The 25,199-nt window shown below is 32.2% G+C and overlaps 1 pseudogene; it reads right to left on the bottom strand.

The window, feature by feature from the left end:
• Positions 1-6,007: 6,007 nt before the first annotated feature.
• Positions 6,008-24,685, bottom strand: LOC126705343 (MADS-box protein SVP-like; annotated as a pseudogene).
• Between the last annotated feature and the right edge of the window lie 514 nt (positions 24,686-25,199).

Raw genomic sequence — 25,199 nt, 5'->3', positions numbered from 1 at the left:
AAAGCTATGCATTATTTTTGAAAACTATTTGTACGGAAGAGGAATATTGTTTTTGATAGAAGTTTAATCTAAGAATCAGATAAAAAATATAACAAATAAAACTGCACTTCCTCTTTTTTTTTTTTTTGAAAAATAACTGCACTTACTCTACCAATAAATGATGGAAAAATAAAATAAAATCTGAGCAAGGGGTATACCCTACAGGCCTACACAACCCACCTAAGAGCATTAGCATCTGGAGATATCTACTAGTTTCTATTTTACACCCTAAAACCTACTTTATTTATTTTACCATCTTATTTAACAACTTACATAACATCCCAGTTTTTATTTTTACATACAGCAAAATAAAATAATATAAACCAACACAATTAAATAATATAACTACACCATAAAATATTATAAATCTTTCCTCTCTCTAACACACCATAAGATATTTGTGAATAAAATAATATATTCTTTTTTTTTTACATCCTAAGCTACAGTTTGTAAAAAAGAAAAAGAAAAAAGAAACCCACCCTGGATATAGCCACCTTTTGCCATGTTGGTCGCTAAAATAGCAATTGAGGGAATTTACACATTCCAATGCTAGTGCTCTAAAAAACAAAACTGATGTTTTTCAACAACAACAACAATAAAAAGTTAACATTGAACTTATTATTATGACAAACAAAAAAAAAAAAAAAAACTGTTGTGTAGCATGGAACCTCACCAGTTTAATTTTAACATTGAATTCATTATTATTATGAATTATATATTAAAGATATTTTCTTAATTCTTTTTAATGTTACATCGTAATTTGAAGATGAACACGACCATAATAAAAGTTAAATTATAATTTTTTTCTATTCTTATTTTTGTTATATATATTATTTAAGTTCCTTTATTTACATTTGAATCTAGTTTTTCCGTCGATCTCTATTCGATTCTACCATTAAGTCCTCTTTTTCTCCAACAGCAAAATTACGTCATTTTTCGGGAGAATTACATTGAAAAGATATATAATTTAAATGACTAAATTGAAAAGGAAAAATTAAAACTATAGGAACAAAATTGAAAACTAGATAAGTTTAGATGATGCAATTTTGTATTTAGTCTTTTAAAAAGTGCGGATCCTTGTGATTAAGTAATATTACCCAATTCTTTCATAGAGGAGAGCTTGAATTCAAATCCTGTATTTATAAAAAAAATAAAAAATAAAAAACTCTAGTTAGGTGGTGACGTGGTGTGCAGTTGAATTTGAAAACTAGAGAGACTAAAATAAGTTCAAGACAAGGTTATTTAAAGCTATACATAGAGAGAAAATTTATTTATTATTTTATACGAAGAGGAGGCTAAATAAATTTAAGAACAAATTAATATTGTTTCTAAATAATTTGTAGGTTTTAGTTTCATCCTTGAACCAATGCTTGTGTTAACTTAATAATTCAATGATGTTTCTAAAAAAAAAAAAAATAGTTCAATGTTATACTTGTTCCACATTCCTTTTAAAAATTGAATGCAGAATGATTTTCATTTTCATGAAATTGCTTTACAAAGGCATGAGACTAAAGAGTTCAAAAGAAATTGGAAAACTGCCGTTTATTTATCTATGGTTTGGCCTTATTATAATTTAGGTCATAAAGTATTTATTATTATATTTAACACCCTATAATTTGGAATAAAATCAAACCAATTTTCATTTTGTGAACAGATTATTTATTCCCTTTTGGTTTGTGTGTATCACAACTTAGTCTCACAAACTTTTCAATTACTACATTTTCACCCCTAAAATTTTTAAAATAAAATCTAAAACTCTAGTTTGGATGGAATTCTATTGACTTCATCTTAGTCATCTTATGGGCAAAATGAAATAATTGGAAGGTTGTAAAAATAAATTATAATTGGACAATATCATAGGTGGCTATAGTGGCAAAGGATCAAAGGGGCCGGGGTGGGGAGGGCAACCCAATTTTTATTTTTATTTTTTTTAATCTTGAATATTTATTACTTTGGTTTTTTTTTTTAAATCCTTAAAAATTTTATTAAAAAAAAAAATCTTATATATGAAACGGCAAAGTTGCTTGACTTCTAACATCCTAAATCTTAGTTAAAATTTTTAAATATCTATAAATAAAATAATTATTTTTAAAGTATGTAATTTATTTAAGAAAGTATAAGGTTACTTATATTTATTTTAATAGAATCACAATTTTATTAGGGTTGGACATTTATAAATTATAATGAACATTATTATGCTAACAATTATCTCAAGTAATAATAAGAAAAAAAAAAGAAAAGGGTTTTGTTCTTACACTTTTGTAGATGCCTAATTTTACAACCTATATTTAACCTCATTTGGAGACAAAAGGGTAATTTTACATCCTAAAGGTAAAATCGTAATGTTTGACCGTAATTTCATTCGCTTCATATAAAACAAATCTTTAAATCTTAATAATTAAAACTACAGGTCACAGGCTCCAATCAAAACCATTGGACTAAAAGATATCTCGAAATCAAGTTTTAACTACTAAGATGTATCCACAAGGTTGAGTTTGATTATATGTGAGTATGAACAATTGATTTTAATTGGTACAATGAGGATTCAATTTAAAATCAAGGACATGTCATAATCCTATTTAATTGAACTAAAAATAATTGTAAGGTTGCACACACTTGATTAATCTGATTATCAAATACTAATGATTCCACGATTATTCTTGTAATTATCCTTTAAAAAGGGCAGTTAGGCAAAATTAAGGGTTTTCAGGCCCCCCATAAATGTGATTGGGTTAAAATGACATTTGCTCGTTCTTTTGTCAATATCCTTGAATCATTACTAATGAAAAGTTAAAATGCATTGTTCCTTTTTTTTTAATGTATTTTTGCTAATTATTTAACCATTATAGGTTTAGATAAATGGTTTTATCATTTTGTTTTTGTTTTTATTTTTATAGTTTGATAGTTGGAAGAAGATTATTTGGCAATTGAGAGCTACAATGCTCTTGGCAAAAGGTTTTATAATTTAATGGCACAAGGAGATTTAAATTTTTTTTTTTTTTGGAAATCGGACCAATCATATTATTAAATATTGAAAGAAACTGACTCTATATACAACGCCTCAACAGCTGGAGGTGGAGACTCCTCTAACCAACAAATATCCTCAGCATTCAGCAATCAAACTTGCATGCCTAGCTAAAGAGTGTGCAACACTGTTTAAATGTTTGAATATATGCTTTGACATTTTTTTTTTTTTTTTTAAATACCTAAGTTTTAGGCCCAAAAAATGTGAAAAGAAAACCAACAATACTACTAAATACTGTATATCAAAATGGAAATTTCATATATCATCTAAAACTTACAAAGAGAAAAATAGAAAAAGAGAAAACTCTACTTTTTTTTTTGAGAAAACTCTACTTTATTCATGTTTGGTAGAATTTACTTTATAACCCTATGTTTTGGAAGGTGTTAAAAGGAGAAAACCCGTTTATATAATAATAATGATGAAAATGATACATTTTTCAAATGGAAAGAAGTAAAAAATACTCATAAAAATGTTGAAACAGGTATAATATATAATATTGGAATCAAATTAGTCAAATATTAGATTTTAATTCCGGTAATAATAGGTAGGGGGCCAATGGAGAGGTCAACATCCAAACTTTCTTCAGTAAAAAAACAGAGGCTAGATTTTTGAGGCCATTACTTTTTTCATGTTTTGCAGAAGCGGGCCCATGACTTAAATATAAAAATGGACCACAAAAGGGTCCAGGTACCTTTTCAGATACAAAATTGGTACTATATATATATATATATATATATATATTTTTTTTTTTTCCTAAATAAGATGAGTTTACTTCAATGAGAAGAAGGAACAAAAATGGTCCAGTCCTCAAGCGATATGCACCGCATATATTGCTCCTGCCTGGGATAAACTGGCCAAGCACTCTTGTCCCTTGTTCAGCTCGATGATTTTATAAAGGTAAATGATTTTATAGAGATAAATGTTAACAAGTACTGTGTAATGCTTGTTAATATTAGATTAATGTAGATCCTATTTAATAAAAAAATTAGATAATTAAAAGAAAAAAATATCAAACTGACCCCACAATATATTTTAATATATATATATATATATATATATATATTTTTTTTTTCTCTATTAAGCTGGCTCCACAATTTATAAACTGCAAAAAAAAAAAAAAAAAGACAAAAAGATGCTTTGAAGCACAAAAAGGACAAAAAGCTATAAGAAAAAAAAGGGACAAAAAGATGCTATGCAGCACAAAAAGCTGTTTATGGTATCCATTAACACAACCCATTTAGCTTAAAGTGCAATATTAGATATTAGGAAAAAATTTATTCTATTCAAGTGTGGTCTACATTAAGGATCCGTTTGGATACAATTTATTTTACTGAAAACTGAAAACACTATAGCAAAATAATTTTTAAATATGTGAATAGTGCCGTGGGACTCATTTTTAATATTTTTTTAAATAAAGTGGTTGTGGGTCCCATGAATAGTGTAAGAATAGTAACTTGTGTATGCGTGAACAGTAACTTTGTCTCCTACCTAGAAATGCGTGCATCAAAAAAAAAAAAAATTGAAAATGCTAGACGCAGACGCGCTGGCTTTTTCAACCGGATCCAAACAGTCACTAAGTTCCAATAATTGTTAACCTTTAGTATAAAAGGTCACACTCAACTAATTTAAAGTTAAGATTTTTTGTTTTTTTTTTTGTTTTTGGTAATAGTAAATGGGGTACCACTGTACATATCACTCCAGCTAACAAACTAAATGTTTGAAGTAGTTTTATTTGTTTTTTTATTCATGAGTTTAATTAATTCAAACTGTAATATAATAAGGTACATACTTTAGATATATATCTCGATTTAACAATTCGGGAATTGGGATTGAAAAAACATATAAATCAAAGGATGTGACCGCATGTACTATATATAATTAATAAATCAAACTATACAAAGATAGAAGAGGTAAGTGTAATTATAAATTTCAAAATGTTTATTATGTTCATGTTTTCTTGTTATACCAAAAATAAATATGTTTGGTGAGATTTCCGGTTGTAAACCTACTAGCATTAAAACACTATAAATAAATATCACTTCTCTAGAAAGTAGAAACACATCAAAATTATTGAGTATGCTATCTGGCTCTTATATGTGACCTCATGTACTATTCATGATTCACATTTTGGTTGTTATTTTTAGTAAAGTGAGAAAAAGGGACTAAAAAGAGTCATTCACAATTGATTAATCGATTACTTGAAGAGTCATACACACATCTAGGAGATAATTAATTACTTGAGGAGTTCTAGATATTCACATTAGCACCCCCAAAACAAAACCAAAAAAAAAAAAAAATGAAAAAAGAATGACATTTGATTTTTATTCGTGTTAACTAGCCCTAACATGTTAAACATTTTTTTGATGATTTTGCTTCATGGTGATTGGTGAATACCAAATTATATAGATATGATGTAGTTTTGACCACAATATATATATATATATATATATATATATATATATATAATTTAAAATCTTGCTTTATTTTATTTACTTTTAGAGAGAGAGAGAGAGAGAGCCAAGACAAGATCTAGTCAAATATGGATGAAACCTGTTAAGTGCTAATCTTGAGTTGCCAAGGAAGATTAGGAAATAGAACAATCCAACCTAGAAAAATTCAAAATTCAAAATTAAAAACAAAAAAAATAAAAATAAAAAAGAAGAAGAAAAAAACAGAAAAGAAAACAGTGGGAGAAAATTAATATTATGAATTATGATATCACTTTTCTCAATTTGGTGTAAGAATCTGGGTTGCAAAATCATAGGAAGCTCGCAGAAGTCTCATTACAAGCAAGATTGACTTGAAAACATTTTTAGACCTTAAGGCTTAAACCAAAGTGTACTCAAAAGCACCATTCTTGATAAAGAAATGTTGAGGAAAATATGTAATACTAGCAATCACGCAAAGATAAACAAAACCTATTGCAAAATTTTGAATCAATTTATTAATAGTATGACTTGCCATCAGTCTCAACCCTACACTTGACCTTTTCCAACACCCTCTACTTTATTTTCCATTGTAACAAATTAACCCTTGATTCATCCATAAAAATGATTAAGCATCCAAAATCTAGCGTATACACATGCAGACTCTCTTAGAATCAGCTGGTGGAAACAAATTGGCCTTACTGAAAATTAATTACAACTCTGAGCTAGGATTTGTATTTACTTAAGCATGACCATTTTTCTTTTGTATTTGAGAAAAGAGAATCCATGCACGCTTCTCAATCTTCACTCGACTTCAAATTCATTTAGGAAAAGGTAGCCTGCAAGACATAGAAAGATGCACTAAGGCAAAGAGTTTCTCTATAGTAGCAGTATGCATTTCATGCCATGCAGTCAATGATGATGGTTAAGTTGCTACAAAAACAGACAAATTGCTCGATGATGAGTTGCAAGTGACAGCACCTTGTGGTTGCAACCATTAATTTCACCACCAAATTTTCTTTCAATACCAGATAAACCTATTAGAACAGTAAATTAGAATATAGTGCATATTGTAAAACTAAATCCAAAGAAATAATTAAACCTAAGGACAAATTTATTTGTTTGGTCAATTTCCTCTATTGAAACTAAAACTATATGCTATAAGACCCCTAAATATTGAGGTTTGATGTAAATATCCTTTGATTGAATCCTGAATATTATTTCATGCTTCATTCAGAAAACTCAAAATTTTTAAGGATTTTACAAACTTACCCCAACTTGAGAGATATGTCTGAACTGTCATTGTCTTGAGGATCAGAGGAGCTGTAAATATTGGTGATTGACTCAGATGACTGAACTTGTTCAAGTACTTGTGTTTGAGTGCTAGGCAGATTCTCCATCTATAGAAGAGACATTTTTTATAACTGAGATAGAAAGAGAGGAGGAAGATTTTTTTCTATAAAAAAAAAAAAAAAAAGACCTATTACATGTTTTAATCGTTGGTTTTCTTCCATCAGTTGGGCTCCCTGCATTAAAAGAATAAGATGAATAGAGAGCTATTACTAAGACTTCTTAGACTTAAATACAAAATAAAATTTAATTAATATGGTATATTTACCTAACTTCTTATATAAGAAATTGATGCGTTATGAATTGGTATAGGTCAGGCGATAGGATAAACAATATAACATTCAGTTCTGAATTTATGTTGAGCATGGTTTCAACTAAAGGTTCAATGGTGGTTGTTACTTGTTACTTGTTAGCCATGTGAACTCCACCTTTCTCTACCCATTGAGCTAGCCAGTGCACACAAAGACCTCTATTTTTATGAACTTGTACCAACTTGCATTAGCATTTTGACAAAAGTTTTACAGCTGACATTTGCTAAAGATATGGATTTAGGGTTTAAGCTTATTACATTATAGTAATCCTAATTGTACACATTACTAACTATATTACTGCAATCCTAGGGTTAACACAGAGTCAGTACACTATTATATACAAAATTCAATAATAAAGGTGTAGTTGTTTAAAACTTTCTACTGTTCATGAAGGCCTCTAAGACAAAACCACCTTAATTTCTTGTGTTCTTTCAACTTCTCTTAGTTTCTTCTTTCCACCTAATATTTCAATATTTTACCATGATATCATTATGGAGCGGCTTATCACTAAAGTACGAAATTGTTATACATTGAAACCATATGAAGTTTAGCTCAAGGGCACTGATCTGTTCAGGAAATGTCTTGCAAACAGTATAATAATTGTATGAAATGTCTTGCAAAGATTTAAAAGTTTGGAACATGACCTTTTGCTGAAGGGTAGTGATCTCTTCCAGAAATCCCTCACCCTGCAAGACAAAAGTTTTTTATATGAAGAGAAAGTACATAAATTTCAACACTCCATTATAATGCCGGCAAACAGAGATAAAAAAGAGAGACAAGCCTTTGTTTCTATAACACGGCTCTGGCCTACTTCAAGCACTTTCTCTAGTTTCTGTAATTCTTCTATATCCATTCCAGGGAGCTATTCTCCCCTAATCTTCCTGTGTTAGGTGTGAACATTTCTCAACATTAATTTCTTGTCGTATGTGTGTCTTTAAAGTAACAAGATGATAGTGATGTAGCTATAATACCTCAATTCATGTGTCTTCTCCTCAATTTCCTTGCTCAACTTGGCATAGGAGGTACCGTTCTCAAGCTAATATAAACAACATGCCGTTCATGAAGATTTTAGAAATGTAAAGTGTTATCGAGCACTTTTAATATAACAATGGTTCTAAAATATGTAAGCATTTCCTGTCTTAAATAAGAAATTTTTGGGGCTGCCGTAAATGTCAGAGTCATCATTCTGGGAGTGCAACAAGTAGTCTTCAAAGTTGTTAAAAAAGAAAATACCTAGCTTTTCTTATGGTGGTAGAATTTTCAATAAAACGCAAATTTCAAAGTTTTCATGAAAATTTCATGAGAAAGTGGATAAAGAAATAATCCGAAGTCATGTTTCCTTCTGACAATGATAAAATTACCTGCATTAAGTTATGGCCATGACCTATGCCACTTTTTGGCCAAATTCCTCCATTTAGGCATTCATTTAGTAATTTTTGCTATTTATGGTACGTTTTTTTTTTTCATCCTTTTTTTTATAACTTTCAATTTAGAATTCAGAATAAGATCCCATTTTTTTTGGGATGTCTCCTAAGGTTTGTAGGATTTGATTTTGTAAATTTTCTAATTTTGATCTTTTTGGAGATTTTTCATATTTCTAGCCTCATTTTTGCTTAACACGAATTAGGGTGTTTAATGGTCTACTAGCATCCCTATGACTTCTTTTCCTATTTATATGCATGGTAGCCTCCAAGGAAATTCAGAATTTCATTAATATAAATTTTAAAATGTTTTTTTCTCCATTCCTTTTGGGGGACTTGAAATTTCTCCTTAGGAATTAAAGGAACCTCTTATGGATTCAAGAGTTATGATCTTAAAGTAGACGTAATCTGTTTCTTATGACTTTCCACCGCACTTATTTACCAACTAAAAAACTTTAAAACATCATACCTGTAGCTCAAGAGATAGTTGGTCCATTTTGCCAAGATTCTCTGGATGTAGATTATGCCTTTCAATTACCTGTTGCATACTTCATACAACATAAGGATAGCACATTCAATTATTTTATCTCTCTCTCATTTTAATAAAATGAAAGTGCGGATGAACTTATAAACTACTAGTATGTATTTCTGATTCATATCTAACGAAATAAAACTTGAGCTAGTGACTAAAGAATTAATTATATTCATGGTTGGCATATCTGCCATTGTCTGCAGGCCAATTGTGTTTTCCCAATTAAAATGTGAAGCACAAGTGATATCTATATTGATTGACACAAACTATGTGCAAACTTCTAATTTGGTCAAACTATAAAAGGTGAACATCTATATGAATTCCTAAATTATTTATATTGATTGACTCAAGGGGTACATTATGATGCAAGGAGCATTAAAATTATCTAAGATTTATTTTTGAATGTATTTTTTTTTTTTTTTACTTTAAATTTTAAATTGAGTTTTATTGTTGAGGGTTTTAGGTGATTTGACTAGGCATTTTTCTATATTGGTGCAATCCCTAGACCCTATTAAACTAGTACTCCTGTAATTGTGAAAGGAAATACAATTTGAATTAAAATAATTTGATGATTTGAGAATGATGACTTTCTCTTTGTTTGGTAGTAATGCCAAATACACCTAGGTGGTGATGCCTAGGGCTTGCAAGCAAATTTTAGGAGGTGGAGCCTAAAGTTTGTCCTGTTTATCCTTTTATTCTTCTTTTATCCTTGTTTTCCTATTTTATTCTACATCAACTTGGTATTAGAACATCTAATCCCCTCCACCCAATTCAAATTTGTACAAAAAGAAAAAGAAAAAAAGAAAAAAACTCCACCCATTAGCCTAATTTTTGAAAGAAGAAGAAGTGAGATTAGCCTATTAAACCTAGAAACGATCAAGTTCTTTAGCAGCAACAAGAAAAGTTTCAGTCTTTGTATTTTGTGGCTAAAAATGACTTCCTTCGATAGAGACTTTGTTGCGCAGCTTAAGGAGGATGTGAAAATCCTCCTTAACTCCTATTCCTCCATTGATAACCACCTCACTTTATTGATATAGACAAAAATTTGTTAGCAAATGTGGATCAAGCACCATCTAAATCAATGCAAGATGCACTTTTACCCTCAATGAAGGCATTGGTCACTAATGAACTTTTCAGTTATATCTTGCATTACTGAGATTACGAGGATAACAACACTGGATGCCCCATATGATGATGAGCAAATGAAGGAAGAATTTCAGTTGATTGTAGCAACATTTGAAAATTTGTCTATTTGTCTCATGTGCCGAATTGTTACCATATGAAGGAGGTTTCAATTCTTGACACTGTTGCAAAGGTCCGGTCATGCTTGGTGATGCTGGACCTTGAGTGCAATGCAAAGGTCCATCTATTCACTTGTTGTATTTTCGACCATTTTAACAATTATGTCTTTGGACATATATAAAGAAATTTCCTTGATTCTTCTCAATCCACTTTTAGCTAGTGTAAGAAAGGAAATTCAAAAAGTTTACCTATTTTGTAAAAATTGGGGGAGCAAGTAATCAATAAGATTAATGCCTAACAAGACAAAATAGTGACATCCACTCAAAAACTACCCAACAAGCTTGAGGGTAAAGCTTTACACATGAGAGATAGTAACGTTGAGGCACCAAAAATTTGTTTTGCAAAGGAGATGCACGTGCCAAAAACTATCTAGTTAGTACATCCTCAACCATGTCTAGTAGACCAAATTCAAGTTGTTGGTGAGTCAATACTTGATGAGGCGAAAGTTTAGCAAGAGAAGAAAAATTTTGAGGGTGCGCATGATGTGTAGTGGAATTTACTAAATATGCTATAATCAGTCCTCTATGGTGCATGGAAATAAACAACTTGATGAAGTGGAGAAAGTGGATACTATGGTGATTCAAGAAAAGATTGTGTTGATTTTAAACATTGATTTTCTCATTTCGGAAGAGAATTATGATGTGATGGAATGCAAAGCTTTGTTATTCTACGTGCTCCCAGATGTAGTTCCTATATTGTGGCAAGCATTGCGTACTAGAGTTCTAATCCTTCTCTTCTTCAAAACTCAAGGTCGAGTTTTCCTCAAACACAAAAGTATGATAGAGGGAGCATTAAAACCATCTAAGAATTTATTTTTGAATGTGAAAATAATTTTTTTTTTTTACTTTAAATTTTGAATTTGGTTTTAAGGGATTTGATTAGGCATTTTCCATATTGGTATAATACCTAAACCCTATTAAACTAGTCTTTTATAGTTGGTGAAAGGTAGTACAATTTGAATAAGAATAATTTGATAATTTGAGAATGATGGCTCTCTTTGTTTGGTGGTGAATGGTGATGTCTAGGGCTTGTAGGCAAATTCAAGGTGGTAAAGCCTAGTATTTGTCTTGTTTATTCTCTTATTCTTACTTTCCTATTGTGTTCTACATCATATTAATTTCTTACTTATTTTGTAAATTTCTAATTTTTTCAGGCATCAAATAAAATTACTTAGACTTTTGGATTTGGTTCAAGCTATTGCATTAAAATGTTACTGCTTGCAGGATAAATATCATAGAGTAAATACTGTTTTAGTTTTGGAAATTTTAAAGATTGAAAAGATACTCTAAAATTCAAAGTAAGACTTCACAAAACTCGTCATATTAGTTTTCCATGACAGTTCATCATGAAGCCCTACAAAATCCTAGACATCTAGGTATGCACTTCTTGTTATTTAAATTAATGTTGCTGAAAATTCTATCATTAACTACATTGAAATTCCTTTTGAAAATGCTTTATCTGGTTAATTGCAATTCTTAACAACCACAATCAAAGACAAGTTGCTAAGTCCCACTAATGCACTGTAAGAGCACAATTATGATGTAAAAGACCATGTTATTATCATGATCCTAATTAATGTGACTATAAGATCAATACTGAAACGAACATGGTACTTTTCAAATTTGAAAGAAATCTAGTTAATTGACTAAGTTATGCTACTTATTTTCACTATGGATTAATTAGTAATGGTGCTAAATAATGGTGTGACGTGAGGTTCCCATGGACATGGACATGCGGGGTTTCCATGGATGTGTGTACGAGGTAGACACATGGTTCCCATGGATGGTGTACGAGAGGCCCATTGATGACGTGCTGATAAAGTGATAAGCCCATTAGGCAAGGGGGAGTGAGTAAGACTTGTTCATGGCCCACAGAGAGGTCGGGAAGCCCACAAAGAAGCAGCGACTCACACACGAGGGGGAGATTGTTAGGTTACACGTGTGAGTGAAATCCCACATTGGATAAAGATTAAAAAGATGAGTAGTTAATATAATATAATTGAACACATACCCTTTGGGCTTAGGCCTTTTGGGTTTGTTATATTAATTATTCAAGGAAACTCCCCAATGTGTTTATCTTCCCCACAGTGCAGCCTCATTTCAAAGAATTTGGTTATGTACTCTCCTTATAAATACATGCTTCATCCATATCCTAGAACTTTCTTTTTGAAGTCTCAAATTGCAATCTTTGAGGGAGGGTTTGGCATGTTTAGCTTATGAAGGGATTAACCTTGGAGGAGAGAGACATTTAACAACACTATCCAACCAAGGAGGAAAAGGTTATTCCTAACAAGCTCGCAATAACAAGAAAAATATAAAAGGTGACACAGAAAAATGGCATCATTTTAATGGGGATTAAACAAAGCTTCAGGCATGGACATTTGAAATTGAAAAGAGTTGGAACTCATTGAAAAGAAGGTGACTTCTCTCTTTCCCAAGAGCAATTACCAAAATAGTAGGTTGTACATGCCATTTCCAATTCCTAAGGCACTCTGGGAAGATGTCTCTATGAATATTGTTGTGGGTTTTCCAAAGACGAAAAGGATTATAGCAAGAGTCCAGATGCTTATCATGTGACTGATTTTTACCTTTGAGAGGCTGTAAAACATCATTGTATTTTAAAGACCATGTCATTAAATCAAGAAACTTAAGTTCAAAATCCATTTTGGGCACAACCTTTAGTTGATGTTCGCAACTAACCTTCAACATAGTTCAACTTGTCATCCTCAAATTGATCAAGCATAGGTTGCTAATCAAAGTTTAAGGGATTTTCTGAGAGTTACCCTTCCAACTCAAGTTGAATTGCTTACAATCGGTTTGCTAGCCAAACTACAAATTATAGTCCATTTAAAGTTGTGTATAGTCAAAATCCTATTACCCTTCAAAACAAAAATCCTATTAATGCTATTGACATGAAATTACTGCTTACTACTAATCATTGTAGTCGACATAATGAGGAAAGAGTTAAGTATATAAAATTGCTACTCATAATTTTAGTGGAGACATTGAGGACAGAGTAAAATATATAAGGAAGTTGGATGAAAATGTTCAAGACTGATTTCTCAAACAAATTCAAAAGTACCAAAAAAGTAAGCCAACAAACATAGAAAACCAGCAACTTGTAAAGAAGGTGATTTGGTGTGGATTCATATTTAGGAGAATGCTTTCTAGTCGGATATCTTGCTAACTTTTGCCTAGAGTTGATAGTCCTCTCAAGGTACTTCAATGTTTTAACAAAAATATATACAAACCATATAAAGTCTAGTGAATAGATCTTGTTAGCTGTTTTTAAAATATTTGGTTAAACCTTTACTTTGTATATTTTATCTTGAAATGTAAGTAATTTCTTATGCATGGAGAGTTGTTCCAAGTAAATCATGTTTATGTCCTAGATCATGCATGAAATTGGCCTTTGGCTTTTCTTATATCTCTTTGCAGCAAACCTTCAAACTAAGAAAATTTTTGTAGACAACTTATCCGATAATACCTAACAACACAGGATAAACAAAGTCCTTCCTGCTCATTGTTTACCAAAAAAATTGCATCATTGATAAAATTTCTCTATATGAACAATCAATACCCAAAACTATTTTTCAGTAAACAATCAAATAAATATCCAAATTTTTCATAAGATTCAATGAATGAAGGGGAAACTTTAAGATTGTGAACCAAATCTTCTAATTTTGTTTTACATATAATTTTTTTTTATATTCTCTCTTCCTTTTTTTCTCCCTAAAATCAAAATCTATTGATCTTTTCTCACATTTCTTGCTATTTTCTAAATGTATTATTTTTCCTTGGTTATGGGTATTAAGCAATGGAAATTCTAACATGGTGTTTAAAGTTAATTCTATTTCCCCAGATTTGAGTGAACAATACTAACAATTTATTTTTATTTGAGAACCTAACAAACTAAATTTTCTTACTCCCTATTGTTGTACGTTACATGACAGGTAATGCACACATTAGAACGTGATGGAGCGCCCTTATATGATATATCATGCCAATTTACAAAATAATGGAGCGCCCCTGTATGATTTCATATAAGATGACTTGAAACTTATGTGTCACAGAAAATTTAATTTGATTTCAAGCAAAAAATAATAATTTTATTTTATCATTAAACCCTAAAAGACTCTTAAAAAAAAAAAAATTAAAGCCGACATAAAATTAAAGTGAAATTAAAAAAAAAAATAGAGATACTTTCATTAGGACATCCTTTCAAGTATGATGTTTAGGCATATCTAATGCTATTAATATAGGCTCCTAAAATTGTGGGTAATTTGAGAGGAAAATTTGTGGGTTACCTATATACCAGTAACCCAACTTTTAGTGACTTTGGATTTCAATATATTTTTAGCTAATAAATGCAAATCTTCCTTTATCATCTTTTAAAAAAAATATGATTTTTCTTTTATCTTTTTTTTTTTTTTTCTAAATACGAAATTTAATGATTTAGATAATTATTAATAGGAACCTGTTATGATCTTGTTTGTATATGGAACTATTTATTCTATCATTTAAAGAAAATATAATGTGGCAAGATTCTAATGAAGGATTTTAATGTAGAATAGAATTTAAAATAAATTAAAAATATAAATTACAATAATGACGTTCAAATTGTAAGGACTCAAAAACTTATGTGATAAAATTTTATGAGGTCAACCAAAAGTTAAACTCCTCTAAAATGCACATGAAAATATATATGATATTTATTTTCTATTTATAATGTAAATATGAAATATGAAAATTATGATAGTTATTAACTAGCATTTATTATGATTTTGTTTGGGTATAGAATTATATTCTAGCATTAGATATTTATTGTGATTATATTTGTGTAGGAACTAAATATTCTATTATTTAAAGAGAATGACCAAGTTTGGCTACAATCTTAGTTGCATCCTTTTGCTTCAACATCCCCCAAGACACTAATATGTGTTATTTTTTGATAAGTAAGAATGTTATATAAACGAACGGCTACTCTATGCATGAAAAATAGAGAGCAAATCCAGAAAATACAAGAAGAACAAAACAAAGAGAAAACATATTGTCCATAAGGTTGGTGTTGTCTTGTTTTTAGGCTTTTACAGGTTTGAAGGCCAATGTTGGGAAAAGTGAGATTGTCCCTGTTGGGGAGGTGAATAATCTAGATGCACTGGCTAATATTCTTCAATGTAGAGTGGGTAGTTTGCCTATGAAATATTTGGGGATGCCATTGGTGACTTCTTTTAAGACAACTTCGATTTGGAATCCTATTTTGGAGAAAATGGAGAAGAAGCTATCTAGGTGGAAGCGTCTTTATTTATCTAAGGGTGGTAGGCTCATCTTACTAAAGAGTACTCTCTCAAGCCTCCCAATGTACTTTTTATCTCCTTTTACTATTCCTAAATCTGTGGCTGCTAGATTGGAAAGTATTCAGAGGAACTTTCTTTGGGGGTCTTCTAAGGTGAGTTTCAAATATCCTTTGGTGGCTTGGGAAAGGTGTGTTTACCCGTCGAGATGGGTGATTTAGGGATAAGAAGCGTGGTGTCATTTAATCAAGCTTTATTAGGGAAATGATTGTGGAGATATGGTTATGAAGTTACCCATCTTTGGCGGCGAGTTATCTCCACAAAATATGGTGAGGGTCAAGGGGGGTGGTGTACTGAAGTGTGCAGGAGGACTCATGGGTGTGACCTATGGAGAAGCATTAATGGAGAGTGGGAGAGCTTTTCTAAGCATCTGTCTTTTGTAGTGGGTGAAGGCACTCGTATCTGCTTTTGGCATGATAGGTGGATTAGTGATAATACTCTAAAAGATCTCTATCTTGAGCTCTATGTGTGTTCAGCGGTCAAGGATGCTTCTATCTTTGAGGTTTTGTGAATTTCAGAAGGGGTTACTGTTAGAGTATGGGATTTAAGGTTTTATAGAGTTTTTGAAGATTGGGAGCTAGCTGCATCTTATTCTCTATTCTGGCTTATCCAAACTCGTATTCCTCGGGGTGATAGGAGTGATACTCTTTGTTGGTGGCTAAAAGGTGATGGTAAGTTTGACACCCGTCTTATTACCATGCAATTTGGGGTGCTTCGAATTCTTTGTTTCCTTGGAAGGGTGTTTGGAAACCAAAGATTCCTAGGCAAGTGGCGTTCTTTTTGTGGACAGCTGCACATGGTCGGATCCTCACTTTGGATAATCTAATGCTTAGGGGTCGCCTGTTGGCTACTTGGTATTATATGTGTTATTGTGATGGGGAGTCGGTAGACCACCTTCTTCTTCATTGTCATGTTACTCATTCCCTATGGACTTTTATGCTTTAGGCTTTTGGTATTCATTGGGTTATGCTAGGATCAGTGGCGGGTTTGTTAACTTGTTGGCATCAGTGGCTTGGAAATCATAATGCGAACATTTGGAATTTGGTTCTAGGGTGCTTAATGTGGATTGTGTGGTTGGAATGAAATCGTCACTCTTTCGAGGATAATGAGAAAACATTGGATGAGTTAAAGGTTTTATGCCAACGTAGTCTTTTGGAGTGGTCTCGTTGTTGGGGTTTTACTGATTGTTCTTCTCTCTCTGTGTTTATTTCTTCCCTTAGCTTAGTTTCCTAATTACTCTTTTTGTTGTGCTATTTGTTCTATTTTTTCTTGTTGTTCATCATCATGAACAACTTGTATTTTTCCTTATTTGCTCATTAATAATAGTTTTCTGATTACCTATCAAAAAAAATAAAAGAAAATCAAACAACATATTAATTACAAAAGAGAAAGAGAACTAAGAAAAGAAGGGAGAGAATCACTAGTCGTGAGTCCCCATGCCCAAGACCAATCAAAAAGAGTCCCACTAAAAGAAGCAAGCATCTAATCACCAGAACTATTCAAATCCTCAAAAGTTCACTGATTCCGCTCCTTCCAAATACACCATAGGATGCACAACGGAACTAAGTTCCAAATCTGAGACGAATGCTTCCCCAACCAATTCCACCAACCAAAAAGCAAATCTGAGATCGATCTAGGTATAACCTAAGACAAACCAAAAGTTATTAAGGCAAAGCTCCACAACCAATGAGCCATCTCACAATGAAGAGGTAAGTGGTCTACCGTCTCTCCACACTGACATGTGTTATTGTTTACACATGACTCACTTAATCACACTTAACCCAACCCAACCAATACTTGTCATGTGCATTGCACACATCCATGTTAGTTTCTTAGAAGAAGTTTTAGCCTAAGGCTGCAATTAAATTTGTAGCCAAACTTTGTTCTAAAGAAAATATGATAACAAAAAAAATTTAAATTTAATTAAAAATATATATATAAAAATAATAACATATAAAATTGTAAGGACTCAAAAACTTATGGCACAATATTACAAAGTCAACCAAAAGTCAAATTTTGGTTATATATATATATATATATAAAATAGATTATAGAAAACTTTAACAGAATATTTTTTTTAATAAATATAAAATTTGACAATTATGGTAATTATTAATAAGCATGGTCAATGACCAAATTGGTCATCTAGCTAACTAATGTCCAAAGAAAAGGGTAGATGAGTATGTGACTTCTGGATGAAGATAATGGCAAAGAGTTTGTTGATGATGTCGTTCAACCGGTATTTAATGATAATGCGGTTATGCAAAGTAAAGATTTAATTGAAGAAGGTGATTGCTAACTGATCCGTCGAATACTTGGAATTCCTAAAAATGACTCAAACAACGGTTGACTTGGTTACAGCATCTTCAAGTGCACATGCAAGTCCCATGTTAAGGAATATTCCATTAACATTGATGGAAAAGTTTTTGAGAACATCGTTTCACAAGAAATGGTGGATAAGATTAAGTTGAAGATTGAACCCCATGTAAAGCCTTAGAAAATAGTATGGTTTAAGCAAGGTAAAGAGGTAAAGGTAATTATATGATGTCGTGAAAGCTACAAGAAAATAAAAATGTTGCTTTCTGAATGAAAAAAAAAAAAAAAAAGACTAAACACGTTAAATGAGAACCTCGAATCGACGAGGGATCCCTTGAATCCACAAGGTAATAAGGGCCTGGAATCCACCAAGGAGAAATAGACAAAGTCTGTATTTTTATAAATCTGAAAATTGAATTACCTGAAGGCTACAATATGTTTAAATAGTAAAAGAAACCCAAAGGCGGCTAAGAAAACGCCCAAAAACCCTAATCCGTGCTAATCACGTAATTAGGTGGCAAAATAGTGGTTTTTGCCAAAAATAGCAAAATTTAGATAATTGCAGAAATTGAAAATACTCTCTAAGAGATGCCTCTAAAAGTTATTAAGGAAAAACAAATATTACTATAAATAGCAAAAACACTATTTCGAGGCCTTAACGAAGGAATTTGCCTAAATTTAGGCGATGCTTACGTTTGAGTCTGGATCAGAATGTCATTTCCCTTCAACCTGCCAAATTTCATGCAATTTTGACACTGTTTCCTTAATGGCCTCTACTGGCACCCCCCTTTGATCTTACGTTGTGACTTTCGGTGCCCTTACTGCTCCAGGAAGGCTGTCTGTTCTACATCACTAGAAGATATCTTGTTTCTTTTGAAATGCAAAATAATTGTAAATATGAAGTTTGGTGTGATATTGTTGTCAAGGATGTTAGTCATTTCCTCCTTTGGTGTAGCCTTGGCATTCTATCTATGATGGCCATAGAAATACATATACCTTTAAAATTAGAAAGTTTGAATGTGTCATTTTGCCAACTAAGAATGAAAGAGCTCCTAAATCTTTCAAAGAGTAGGGCAGTAATTTTCTTATTTTTTCCAATTGTAATATAAGATGAAAGTACTGGGGTGGTGTACATGTTGGTGGCTAAAGAAAAAAAGGAAGCTTGTTAGTGTACTGTATAGCCTACCTAACAAAGTGCACTATTGAATCAATCTAAAGGAGCATGAAGAATTGAATAGGCAAGTTATGACTCCTTGTGTAGTACTGACCTTACTCATGCCAAAGGAGTATGGCACTTGATAGATCTGCGTTAATAGCCGCACCATGAACCAAATTATTATTAAATTATCTGGTCATATTCCAAGAATTGATGACTAAAAACACATTGAAGGCAAGAGAATGCCTAAAAAACTTTAGATTGAAGCTATTGATTATGCAATCTATTTGTCCAATCGTTTCCCACTTTCTTGTGTTTGGGAGCATAGCATATCCAGACGTACTAGATCAAGAGAGGTCCAAGCTAGATAACTAGAGAGAAAATTATGTCTTCATTCGCTATGATCCAAGCTCTAAAGGCTATAAGCTTAAAAATCCGAACATTGGAAAATTAATTGTCAATCGAGATGTGGAATTCGAAGAAGAAGGTATGTGAGATTGGAACACCCAAGAAGAAGAAAAATATGATTTCTTTCCATTGCTTGAAGAGGAAGAGCATTTGAATAAAGTTCAAGAAGAGCTTGACACTCCACCTCCATCACCAGAATCTCCCATTTATGAAAGTCCATCCTCATAATCATCACTAAATGGAAGTGATCAAGAAGAATGAGAAGTCTACAAGATCTCTATGATTCAATAGAGAATATAGATGATCTAATGCTCTTTTATCTGTTTCCTAATTGTGAACCTACAAGAATTAAAGAAGTTGTGCAAGATAAGATATGGATGAAAAGATCAAGGTAATAAAGAAGAATGATAAATGGAGGTATCTTGATTGTTTGTTTGTATATAAATGATTTGATTTTTATAAGAAACAATCCAAGTAAGTTTGAGGACTTCAAGAATGCAATGAATAAGGAGTTCGAAATGATAGATATTTGGCTTATGAAGCAAATGGAAGTTGTGATATTCATTTCCCAAGAAGGATATGCTAAGGAGATGTTAGGAATTTGTTGGTTCCTAAAGGGGATGGATGAGAAGTGTTTGATAATGGATGTGAATTGTAGGTGAATTGACTTAAAGGCATAGAGAAATATTAAGAGCAAAAGGAAATGCAATAAGTAAGAGTTAAGTGCTTACAATTCACATCCATTTTCATACATGGCTTTATCCTTTTGATTACTAATTAAGCATGTGTTCTCACCGACTGTGTGATTATAGTGTTACACGTGTCAATAGCTCTAACTAACTCTATCCTAATCCCAACATGTGTAACTAACTAACTAACTCTATCCAATGTTGGCATCATCATCAAAGGAAATCTTCCAATGGACCAATATCTTAGAGACATCTTTATCACCATATTCACACTTCTCTTTGACTAGTTTTTTTTGATAAGTAATAAGAATTCATTGATAATAAAAAGATACACCCAAGCACACAGGAAGTATACAAGGGGGAGCAAGTCAAGAACGAAAATTACAAAAGTCAAGTAAATCCAAAATAGAAAAAGGATGGTTTCTCCACACAGAGAACCAATCAAGTAAGGTTCGGAAGAAAAGAAGCTTGAGGTCAGGCATAGCACGCTCAGAGTCTTCAAAGCATCTACTATTCCTCTCCTTCCAAATACACCACATCAAACAAAGAGGAATGACCTTCCAAATAACTCCATTGCGGAGGCGACCAAAGTGACCTTGCCAGCAAGCTAAGAGACCAACAACAGACGAGGGCATGATCCAACACACTCCAAATAAACCAAAAACCATATCCCATAACTCCGAAGCAACCGGGCAATGAAGGAAAAGATGGTCAACACTTTCACTACTACGCTTGCACATATAACACCAATCCAAAATACAAACCTTTCTTTTCCTAAGATTGTCAATAGTCAAACATTTCCCCAAGGCTGCGGTCCAGACAAAAAAAGCCACTCTAGAGGGGATCTTCTGCTTCCAAATACTTTTCCAAGGGAAGAAATGTTCACTATGGCCAACAAGAAGATGGTAGTAAGAACTAACCGTGAACCCCTTACTCTTACAAGGCAGCCAAAATCTCTTATCCTCCTCGATTCCCCTTACACTTCTCTTTGACTAGTGGTCTCATGTACTTTCAAAATCCACTTAAATTCTTGAGCCCTCAATGGTTCTTGGATCATCAAGGTCTTGTTATTTCTTTAGACCTTGGAATGTTCTTGGATCCTTGAGCCCTCATTTGATTCTTGAACCATTGGAATTGTTGGCTCTTGCATCTTTGATTATTGAATCACTGACACTTGGATTTTTTATTCTTGAATTGTGAACTCTTGAGTGGCAGCCTTTATTGGTGCATTAAGAATTGGTTCTGAGTCCATTGACATGAAATTCACGGGCTTTTGCATCTTGGATTCTTGGGTGATAATCTCCTTTGATGCATCAAGGATTGGTGTTCAAAACCTGTCTTGTAGCGCATATGAAATCCACCCAATTTGTGCATCATTCCGATGCCTGCACATCTTGAAAATATTCCCACACCTCTCCTTACATGTAATAAGAGGCAATAAAAAACATGAGTTGTGGTGGCGTGTTTTCTAGAGCAAAGACTTCATAGAGGTTGAGAAGCCGCCAAAAAGGATCTCCACCTTTGAATGTAAACTCAATGAAAGCTTGATGAGTTGCAACAAATTTGGTCATTTCAAGATCAATAGCTCTAATACCATTTGTTAAGACCTCAACGGTTCCTAAGGAGATGGGTGGGAAGTGTATGGAAATGGATACGAAATGCAGGTGAGTTTACTTAATTCGAGGTAGTCTCTCTGCATAAAGAAATATTAAGAGAGAAAGAAAATGCACTAAGCAAGAAATTGGTTTGTTTTTTAAAATGTTACAGATAAAGGTAACATGCAACTATTTATAAAATCCAAGCTCTTATCTTGTTGGCCACACATGGCTTAATCCTATTGGCTTATTAGGAGCTCTAACTAACTCTATTCTAATCCCAACATGTGTAACTAACTCAATCCTATCTTGGGACTAAGTACTAATTGAAGGGATGGAACTATAAGAAGTATTAGGATATTAGAACAAATATGAGATTCCTAACATGAGATCCTAAAGAAATTTTAGATGTCAAATTACAAACTAGTTAGTACTCTTGTGGAATGTGGAGTGAAGTTGTCAAAGCGTGACAATAGAGAGAGGGTAAATCAAACATTCTTCAAGAGTTTGGTTGGGAGTCTGAGGTAGCTAATATGCACAAGACCAAACATTCTCTTTGGCGTTGGAATTCTTTGTTGCAACATAGAAGTACCAACTATGACTCATTTGAAGACAACCAAGAGAATTCTTCATTATATGAAAGGTAAACTAGATTTTGGACTATTGTATTCACCCTCTAAAGTGTTTAAACTTGTTGGGTACAGTAATAGTGATTACGCTAGGGACACCGATGATAGAAAGAGTGATAGTGGATTTGTATTCTATATGGGTGATATTGCATTTGCATGGACATCCAAGAAGCAACCAATTGTGACTGTATGTTGCTACTACCTATAGTGTTTGTCATGCAATTCGGCTTAGAAATTTTGTTGAAGGAGTTGCAAATGTTGCAAGTAGAAGTTATGAAGATATTTGTGGACGATAAGTTAACACTAGCTCTTGTAAAGAACCTAGTCTTTCATGACCAAAGCAAGCACATGGATACCTAGTATCATTTTATTTGAGGATGTTTTGCTAGAGACAAAATTTCACTTGAGTTTGTGAAGTCACATGATTAGGGTGCAAATATCTTCACCAAGCCACTAAACTATGACACCTTCTACAAGATGCGAGCCTAATTTGTGGTGATCAAAAATTAAGTTTACGTGGAGGTGTTGAAAGTTAAACTTAATTTATGTTATGAAAATCTATTTTATTTATGAAAATGAGTTAGTTAAAGATACATAAAATAAAGAGGCAAGTTTACGTAATGAATGTATCGAGATTTTTTTTGAGTTATATAATAAACACAAGAAAAGTTATGGTTGGACATGTATATATACCTCATGCATCCATCAATTTTAAAAAGTGTGAAAAAAGAGAAAAACAATTATTTAAGAGCTCTCTCTCTCTCTCTGAATCACTTTCTTTGAGTGGTGCATGAGTGTTTGAGAGTGCAGGTGGGGAAAGACCCACCAATGTTTTTCCAACAACTCTAACTAGTTTATTGAGAATCCATAACCGATCCTTAAATTTTGAGAATAAGGCTTTGTTATTTTTTAGGATACATAACTGATTCTAAACTTTAGATTAAGGCTTAGTTGTTTTCGTTGTTGTCGTAGTTCTTGTAATGCTTATACATTTCATGTAGAGTAAAGTAATTTGTTTCATTTTTCTCAATCAAGACTACTTGACAATTTCAATTTGTATATTGCACACTCTTTGAACTTTCATCATACACTTGCAATGTAAGCCTAATGGTGTTATTTGCTAGTGGAAGAACACTACAACTAAGTAGATTTAACATGTACATATGTGATATTACTATAGAAGATAGGAAGAGAATTTATTTAACGAGATCAGAGCTCACTTTTGTGTTGGAATCTTTAGCTTTAGATTTTACCTATGCATAACCAAAAGTGTTTCAATTGATATATGTTACTCTAAACAAAAAATTAATAGGCAATAATTAGCAATATTCAAAGACAAAATAACCCGCTTATAGAACTGCAAAACAAGCAGTAGCTACATATATAACGTTAAACCCTTCAGGGTAAGAATTGAAAGCTGTTATTATTTGAACCATAAGATTTTGCAGTACTTTATCTTTTCTTGATTAGATGTTACATGGTACTATTTTTTAAATCACTTATTAGGTTTGTTCAGTATTTTTCTTAAAAGGATCTTTATTTTGAGCAGTTGGATCTCTCACTCTCTCACACACACCTTAGAAATCATAAAATCATAGTGAATGCATGAACAAAGCGATCAAGGAATGGACAATGACATATTTTTCTATAGATAGAAAAAAGGGTTTCTCTCTCTAGTCAAAAAAATGAGAAAATAAAAAGGGTTTTTCTATAAGTAGAAAGAAGTGTGAGAAAGAGATTGAAACCTTGAGCTGGCGAATTCAAAGAGCTTTCCTGTAGCAGAAAAGACCATGAGACCAATATCAGCATCGCAGAGAGTAGAGAGCTCAAAAGCTTTCTTAAAAAGTCCTCTCCTCCTCTTTGAGAATGTCACCTGCCTTGCCGTCGTGTTGTCAATCTTCTTAATCTGAATTTTCCTCCTCGTCATTTTCCCAGATATTAGGTTATCAGACCCTTTACTTCAAAGTTCAAACCAAATTATTAGCCCAACTTTGTATTCCAGAAATAGAAACTATTTGCATACAAAGCTCAGAGAGAGAGAGAAGAAAAGAGATAGGTAGAGAATAGTACAAAAATAAATTACACAATAAATAAAATAAATGTTACGGATTACGGAATGGTGAAGAGAAATAAAATGAAAGCTATGTATTATTGTACGGAGGAGGAATATTGTCTTTCATAATAGTTAGGCCCGATTGATTCGCAAGTTCAAACACATTTTTTTTTTCTGTTTTTAAACAATTATTATACATATTTTTACTCACTTTTTCATCCATATGTATTTTCAAAAAAACAAAAAACTATTATTTAAACATACGTACCAAACAGAACCTTAATCAAACTGCACTTGCTTTTTCTTTTTTATCTTTTTTTATTTTTTTAATGAAAAATAGCTGCACATACTCTACCAATAAATGATGGAAAAATAAAATAAAATCTGAGCAAGGGTGTACCCCATGCTACACTATCCACATAAGAGCACTCAAAGCAGTGGTGTTATATTAGTATATTACTATATTTTAGCTCCTTAAACACCAAAATGATGCTCCAACAGTGGAGCTAAATATATTTTTTTGACTCCATTGCTACAGTGCACATCTATCATGAGAGCTAAAACAAAAAAAAAAATATTTTATTCTACCGGTGA

Source organism: Quercus robur, chromosome 11, assembly GCF_932294415.1.
Source record: "Quercus robur chromosome 11, dhQueRobu3.1, whole genome shotgun sequence".
In the NCBI taxonomy this organism is placed as follows: Eukaryota; Viridiplantae; Streptophyta; class Magnoliopsida; order Fagales; family Fagaceae; genus Quercus; species Quercus robur.
This window is presented reverse-complemented; position numbering and strand designations above follow the sequence as displayed.